Raw genomic sequence first — 8,412 nt, 5'->3', positions numbered from 1 at the left:
CACAAACACCATTACACTCACCAATATTAGACAAATCCTTTACCAATCCCTTCTCCATAGCTGATTTCAAGGCTGTGAAATTGAAGTGCCCATATCTCTTATGCCACAACCATTAATCATCAACTCTAGCAGCATAGGATGTTTGCATTGCTGGTGAGAAATATATAGGGAAACTATTTCCTCTCATTTGAATTTTAGTAACTTCAACATTGTTAGCATTATATATAGTGCAACTATAAGCTTTAAAAGATAATGAATACCCTTTCTTCATCATTTGAGCCACACTTAATAGATTATTGAGTAGGCTAGGTATGAACAAGACATCATTTATAAACTTCATACCTTTCTTGGTATTTATGGAAATCGTTCCTTTTCCCTCGGCTTCAACCACTTCACCATTTCCCAACGTCACCTTGCTTTTGACAGACCTATCCAGAGAAGTGAAAAACCCTATATCTTTGGCCATGTGACTTGTACATCCACTATCAATAAACCATTCATTTTTTTTCAAGAACCTGGTGAAATGCTGAGCCATAATAAATGGTCTTCTGGTGGTTGTTGTTGTTCATCTGTAAAGTTAACTTGTTAGCGAGATTGTTTGCCTAGTAGCTGGTTCCTTTTGTCTGCAATTCTTTTCAATGTGGTCAGTCTTCATGCAACACCAACACTATATATGTTTACCTTTAAATATGTAATCTTTTTCCTAGTAATTTGTCCTATTGCAAATCCCATAAGGAGGAAATTTCCCTTGCTTTTGAGTCTGTTAAGAACCTTTACTTCTCCCTGCTCTGCTCTGACCAGCTTTCTTACCATCATTTGAGGAGGTCCCGTGCTTCCAGCCTTTGTGCTTTGCTTGAAATTCCCCTTCAAAGACTTCTTCATGTCTCATAGAAGCTCTCCGTTCATGAGCTTGTAATTTACTGTAAAGCTCAGAGACAGTAAGCTTTGAGAGATCACACGATTCTTCAATTGCAGACACCTTAGATTCAAACTTATCTGGAAGGCTTATCAATATCTTCTCAACCACTTTCTGATCAGACATGTTTTCCCTATACAACCTCATTTGGTTTAGTAAACCAATGAGTTTATCAGACTACTCCTTCACAGAATCCCCCTCCTTCATTTTCTACAGTTCAAACTTCCTTTTAAGAGTCAAAAGCTTGACTGCCCTAACCCTTTCACTGCCTTTAAATTTTTCCTGTAGCTTCTCCCAATCTTACTTGGCAGTTTTCAAGCCAATAAGCCTTGAGAAAGTTACCTCTGAAACTACAACGTGAATGAAAGATAGAGCCTTGAAATTTTGTGTTTGAGCCTCCTCATGAACCTTCATCTGTGCGATTGAAGGATTGTCACCAAGACTATTTGGATCAAAGCCCTTTTCGATCGAACTCCACATATCGTGTGCGTTAAGAAGAGCTTCCATCCTTATGGCCCAAAAATCATAGCTATCACCCTTGAAAAACGGAGGTGAGGGACGATCCGATGTGCCAGACATGCCTTCTATCATAGCCCTGTATGATCTTGATATGCTCTGATACCTCTGCTAGATTATAGATGTCCCTTACATTGATGTGTGATTACATCAGTAATACCTAACCTTTAGATATCAAGAGACACAAAAGTTGAAGAGAGGCAAACTTTTACCTTAAACCCTTGACATTCCCTTAACTAAGGAGAATACAATATATGACTATTCATGTCATTATCAGAAGACTACAGAAGGACCTACCATATACTAGAATAAAAAACTAAACCAAATTAACACCTAGTCAAATAACATTGACTAGCCCATAAACACATTAAGAAAATAAAATAACTTAAGTAGCATTACATAACTGACTCCATACTAACTTATTATCAATAAAACCTTATTATCACTAACATATGGTTACTTGGAAAATGAAAAGTAAAAAACTAATTTGGCTTCTCTTTCTCTCACCTCTCTCCCACCTTCCTCACCTCCGATGCTCACCAAGTTCAGCAACACTGCAATAACCAGAACACCAACTCTATAATGGCCACGAAAAGGCAAAATGATGTGATTTAGGAACAATTACATTTGCACATCTATTACAAACAAAAAGGCCACCTTGGGAAATAAAGCCCATTTGTAAAAACAAGTTTGACATTACCCCACCTTATCCTCTCTATCAAAAATGAATCTTCTCTGATGGGTTATCCTTTTCTATGAATCTCCACCAATCTGAAAGAGAAACCCTTTCATTCTCTATCTCCCTAACGAAGCCTTCTTCTAGATGAGACGATCACATGTTTGATGACTCACCAGAACCAATCTTCCATGAATTGGGTAAAACTAGTAGATAAACCCACAGCTCTAAATGTCTGTTGCAATTACGAAATTGTTACACAATCAGGTAACTCAACAATACTTATAGGGACAATCTTGTCTTTAATTTCCATGCTCACAGTCTACTCTTTGTTTGATTGATTGGCCACCAATTGAATACTCAATTAGACTAATCTAGTTAAGACTAAGGAACAAATCGAATTCACGTGTCTTAGCGAAATCAGAATTAAGGAAATTAATTGTCGACTGCCATGAATAAGGTTTAAGGGATTGATTGCTTAGTAGTAATTAACTACAAATCATTGAACAGAGTTGTAATTCCAAAATATCCAGAGCAATATTCCAAAACAAAGAACAATAGATAGGGGTGCCTATTCGAGAGAGGCAACTCTCCAGGAATCAACAAACATCTAAGACATTCAACAACCCTAACCCTAAGGACAACAAAAATATACATAGTTGTTGTCACCTAAATGTGGCCCAAGGTGATGATGATGTACGGGTGTGCCAAGGATTATAGTTTCCTACACTAATGAATAAATTGCACCAAATGTAAATATGACTTCTATCTAGACGATTGAGCGAACTATCTTGGGACCTCAATAGCTCTAGGTTCCCCAACTCCACTGAAGTGCGCTTCGTTGAGATTGAGAATGAAAAAATATATAGACACCAAGAACAATTTACATAACGATGGTTGGTATTGAAACTTGATTGGAAATAAATACAAGAAAATTTGGAATGAACGACATAGCTTGAAGTTGACAAAGATTTGGAAATATAATTGAAATGCTAGAATGCTAGGAAGCTTGAAAGTTGAAATTGCCTTTGGGCTTGAGTAGTTTGTTTGATTGATTGGTTGTGTCCCCTCCGTCTGTCTGTCTACCATCTTTTATACCTGTTGTCTTGCACGAAAATCTCTTCCATAAACTGTAGTTATCCTTCATTTGTGCCATTTTCTGGCAGTTTGAAACCATTACCACCTCTTCATGTCAGTTTTTCCTTAAATCTCTCATAAGCTGCCACCTGGACCACCTTGTGGTAACTGCCACAACTTCTTCCTTTTTTCATGGACCATTCTCAGCATAATTCTACCTGGCAGTTGCTCATCAAATGGGCCTCTCTTCTTCAATAATATGGGCTTTTGGGCCATAATAATCCAAATCATAATAGGTAGCACAATGGGCCTTGCACATGTTCTAAGCCCATTAGGCCCAACATATTTTTGGTGCCAACAATTGCCCCCCAGCTTGAATTTCAACTGTTCAAAGTTGGATTTCAAGCTGATTTCTCAGCCCTTCCTCAGCTTCTTCTCAAATATCAGTTACTATTAAATAAAACCCATTTAAAATTCAAACTCTTCTCTTACCTCATTTAATTTGATCAGCTGCTGCCTCTTAATCCTTCACTCGTGCACGCTTCTTTATCTCTTCACCTGTTTAAGAAATCCCTAGCTTTCTTCTTTCTCTTAACAATGGCTTCTTTTCTTCCAAATACTGCTCCTATTGACTCCCACCTTTCTCCTGAAAGACTGACAAGCTTTTCATCATCCTTTCGTGAAGAACTTCTTGCTAATCATGTAAAAGAGTTACCTCTATTGGAACGACATCGTTCCTGGCCCAAACCGCCTCTAGGATGGAGAGACTAGGTCGGTCGACTTCGAGCTACCTTCGGTGTACAATGGATGAAACAAGGACTTGATCGGCTTATAGACATGACCCTTGAGCCAATCCCTTTCGACCCATCTTTGATTTCAGCGGCTTGCTGTTTCTGGTCTCGTTCGACAAATTCTTTTATCTTTCCCAATGGTCATATGACCATCACCGTGAGGGATATGTATGCCCTAACTGGATTGCCCATCACAGGTCCGGATGCTCCCTACCTCTTTTCTTCAGTCAGGATTGCTGAGGTAGGAGTAATGGAGGAAAAGAAGACTTTTTCCTACCAAGGTTTGAGCTCAACAAGGCATCTTGGGGAACCTACCCTCAAAGAGCATACTCTGTTCCTGTGGTGTTTGCTATGCAGGTATGTCTTTGGTACCTTTGCGAATCAACCTGCCAAAGATTATCTCCCCCTTGCATATGCCCTAACAGAAGGTCAGAATGTAGCTTTGGGTGGTATTTGGCTAGGCCGTATTTATCACTGTCTTTCTTTGCTCACTTTTGAAAAACCCTTTTACCATCGTCTTTCTGGCAGCCTTTGGATTCTTCAGCCTTGGCTCTTCACTTACTTCCCTGCTTTACGTTCTCCTCATTACCAACTACCTACCAAATTCACTTCCTATGGGCAGTTTGTCTTAGCTTGCACTAGTGATAAATCTTTCGTAGAAATCTTCAATTTCTTCTTATCCCTGCCTTCAGATATACCTGATTCTGAATATTTTCTGTTTATTGATACTCTGCCTGGTGGTCCTTTAATGCCCTTGTTGTCTTCAAAAGTTACCATCTCTATGGTAATGGACCATCTCCTTCGTGATTTCTGGGCCAGTCTTGTTACACCCAGGTATCTCCATGAAGGTGCCAATATTGATAATCCTATGAACCCTCCTTGTGGCTTTGAGGCCTACAATCCTCAGCTCTGTGCTAGGCAGTTTGGTTATACCCAAAATGTGCCTCTTAACCATCTTTTCCAACCCTCCTAGTGAGGAGAGGACCATTGTTCAGTCCAGAGAAAGGATTGAAAACCAAGTGGCTGCCAATAATAACGCTTTGAGGAGGTTTGTATTCCAACTGCTACCACCATTTAGTCCTGGTAGTACTTTCGACTATCAATCCTGGAAGGAAAGATATTATATAAATCTGCTTCCACTTGAACCACTTCCTCCTCTCAATACTGAATCTGAGGCAGATATTGCAGATGTTACTCCTGGTATGTTTATTGCTCTCCTATTCACTTGCTTATCTGTCTATGAAATTCTGATATGGTAGTATGTTATGCAGCTATTCCTGCCATTCCGATCTCTTCTAAAAAGCTTAACATTAAGAATGAGCCACTTTCTCCCAAGAAGAAACCAAAAACTCATAAGAAAGTAACGGCTGTGAGAAGATCTCAACGATCTTCCACTAGAGTTAAGAAGACCATACAATCCAGTTCAGAGCCTGTTACTATCTCAGAGGATGATGACAGTGAAGCTTCTGGAGGCGAAAGTGAAAAGATTTCCACCAGCTATGTAGGAGTTCCTTCAACGGATGAGCCAATTGTTGCCCCCAAAATCTCCAACCAACCGTCTGGCTCAGTCACTCCTCTCTCTTCTCAGGTTGATATCTTTCTTTATTTTGCTACCATAAATAATTCGTTGATGCTTATGACAATACTATATGTATGCAGGTAGCAACATTATTTAAAGTGCTCACCTCTATCATCCCAGCCAACATAGTAAATCCATTAGCAGGTCTGGATTTCTCCTTCTTGACTCCACCTCCTCTTGCTGGCAAAGTGCCAACTGAAGAAAAACTACAACATGCAACCAATAGATTGGTCCACCTTTTTGAGACAAACCTTCCAGATGTTCAAGAAGCAGATGGTAAAGAAGCTTTAAAGCATGTGAAGACTTTGCTGGCAGATCCTTAGATAGCTCCAGAAAGTAAAAGCAGGCTCATACGTTTGGAGCATGATTTGCATCATTTACCCATTGCTTTTCATCAGGACTACTCTCTGGAACAGACCTTATCTGGCAAGTTAGAGAATTTATCTAAAGACCGAGCTGCTTATGAAATTTTACTTGCCAATTCTGAAAGTCTGGCTGCTGAAGACCTTGGGATTCAAAAAGACATTATTGCTGCTCAAGATGAAATTGAAACTTTGGAGCTCAAAATCCAAAGTTTGAAAGATAAGATTTTGCAACAGCATGATGCAAGAGGCCAGGTGCATGAAAAATTCCAAGAGGCTCAGCAAAACTTCAATACTCTGGGTTCTTCCATCAAGTCACGACTACCTGATGCTCAAGCTTGGTCTTCAGATTTGCAGCTAACTCAAGCACGTCTTCAAGCTCATCAGAATACCTGGTCGGCCTTGAAGCATATGCTAACTTAATTGTTGAATTTTGGCCATTGTTTGGCCTTTGTTGGTTTACTTTATTGCCATCTGTATTGGCTTCTAGTACTTATCTTTGGCCATTAGTTGGCCTTAATTTTGGATATCTTTTATGATTGCTAATCATTTAATTGCAATTTCTTTTGTGCGGCCTGTGGCCATCTACTATTTTTATTCATAATATGCGGCCGCTAAGGCCAGCTTATAGCTGCGGCTAAAAAGCCCGCTTTTACATTCTTTATGCCATTACAGATATAGATTCCCAAATGCTTGGGAAATATGGCTTTAAATATTTGTCATTAATAAATCTCTTATGTGGTTGGCCATCTAGGTCTGCTAACCAGTATGCATTGCCTTTGAGAATTCTGTGCACCTTGAAGGGTCCTTCCCAATTTGGAGACCATTTGCCCAACTCTCTATCCTTGATTCCTGGTGGTAAGATCACCTTTCACACCATTTGGCCTTCATGGAATACTTTCATCTTCACTTTCTTGTTGTAGGCCTTTGCTATCTTCTTCTTTTGTACTATCATTCTGTTTAGAGCCTCCATCCTGCTTTCATCCAACTGTTCCAGCTCCATGTTCATGGCTTCTGAATATTCTCCAGTAGATAGACCATGTTGTTTGATGATTCTCAAAGATGGAACTACCAACTCCATAGGTAGTACTGCATCATGCCCATAAGTGAGGGCAAAAGGACTAGTTGCAGTATTTGTTCTCTTGGATATGTGGTAAGCCCATAATGTTTCTTGTAGTATCTTGTGCCATGCTCTAGGATTATCCTCAATAGTTTTCTACAAAATAGAAATGATTACCTTATTTGAAGCTTCTGCCTGTCCATTGGCCTGAGCATAGTATGGGGTAGATGTGAGTAATTTGACTCCATAGTCTTCCAGAAATGCTCTGACCTCCCCTCCAGTGAACATTGTCCCCTGGTCAGTTGTGATGGTTTCTGGAATGCCAAATCTGAAAATAAGGTGTCCTTTGATGAAATCTATCACCTCTGCTTGTTCGACCTTCTTCAGTGGTACTACCTCTACCCATTTTGTGAAATAGTCAGTAGCCACCAGGATAAAATGATGGCCTTTAGATGAGGCAGGAAAGATCTTTCCAATGATATCAAGCGCCCACCCTCTGAATGGCCAGGGTTTAATGATAGGCTGCATGTTTGCTGCTGGTGCTTTTTGAATATTGCCAAACTTCTGGCATTGTTGACAGCCTTTTGCATATTTAATGCAATCTTTCAGGATAGTCGACCAATAGTAGCCGTGTCTTCTTATCAACCATCTCATCTTTGGACCAACTTGATGTGCACCACAATACCTTCGTGTACATGTTGCATTATTTTCATACTTTCAATAAAATTGGGGCAGCGGAGTAACAAACCATCAGCTCCTTTTCTGAAGAGTTCACCCTCGATCATTACATAGCTCTGTGCCATCACTTTGACCGTTCTGGATGCTGGATTTTTGGGATATGACAGATGGTTAATGATATCTCTCCTCCAATCTTCCATCTGATTGTCAAGAGCTAGGCATTCAAGTGCCATGCCTCTTTCCTTGATAGATGGATGAGATCGCCTTTCCACCGTGATGATTTATTGTATCAAACTTTCTGGAAGTATTAAACCAGAAGCTAGTTGGGTCAATCCATTGGCCTCATGATTTTGATCTTGTGGAATGTACTTCAACCCCACTTCCTGGAAGTCATCAAGCAATTGCAAGGCTGCACTGTAGTATGGCGCCAATGTGAAACTAGCACATTTGTATTCTCCAGCCAGTTGTTTTAGCACCAATTGAGAATCTCCAACCACCAAAATATTTTTGGCTTTTAATTCAAGCAAAATCTCCAAGCCAATGATGAGTGCTTCATATTCTGCCTGGTTGTTAGTACAATCAAAATCCAAATTAAAAGCTAAGGTGGTTTTTGTACCTCTTGGGGATTGAATGACTACCCCAGCTCCAACAGCCATCTCTGTACTAGACCCATCGAATTTTAGCACCCATGCACCTTCATCTTCAAAGGTTGGTGTAGTGTGCGCATCTATCATGCCTTGTAAGGTCTCAGGAATTT

This window comes from Tripterygium wilfordii, chromosome 23 (genome assembly GCF_013401445.1).
Source record: "Tripterygium wilfordii isolate XIE 37 chromosome 23, ASM1340144v1, whole genome shotgun sequence".
Taxonomy (NCBI): domain Eukaryota; kingdom Viridiplantae; phylum Streptophyta; class Magnoliopsida; order Celastrales; family Celastraceae; genus Tripterygium; species Tripterygium wilfordii.
Note: the sequence above shows the minus strand (reverse complement) of the source record.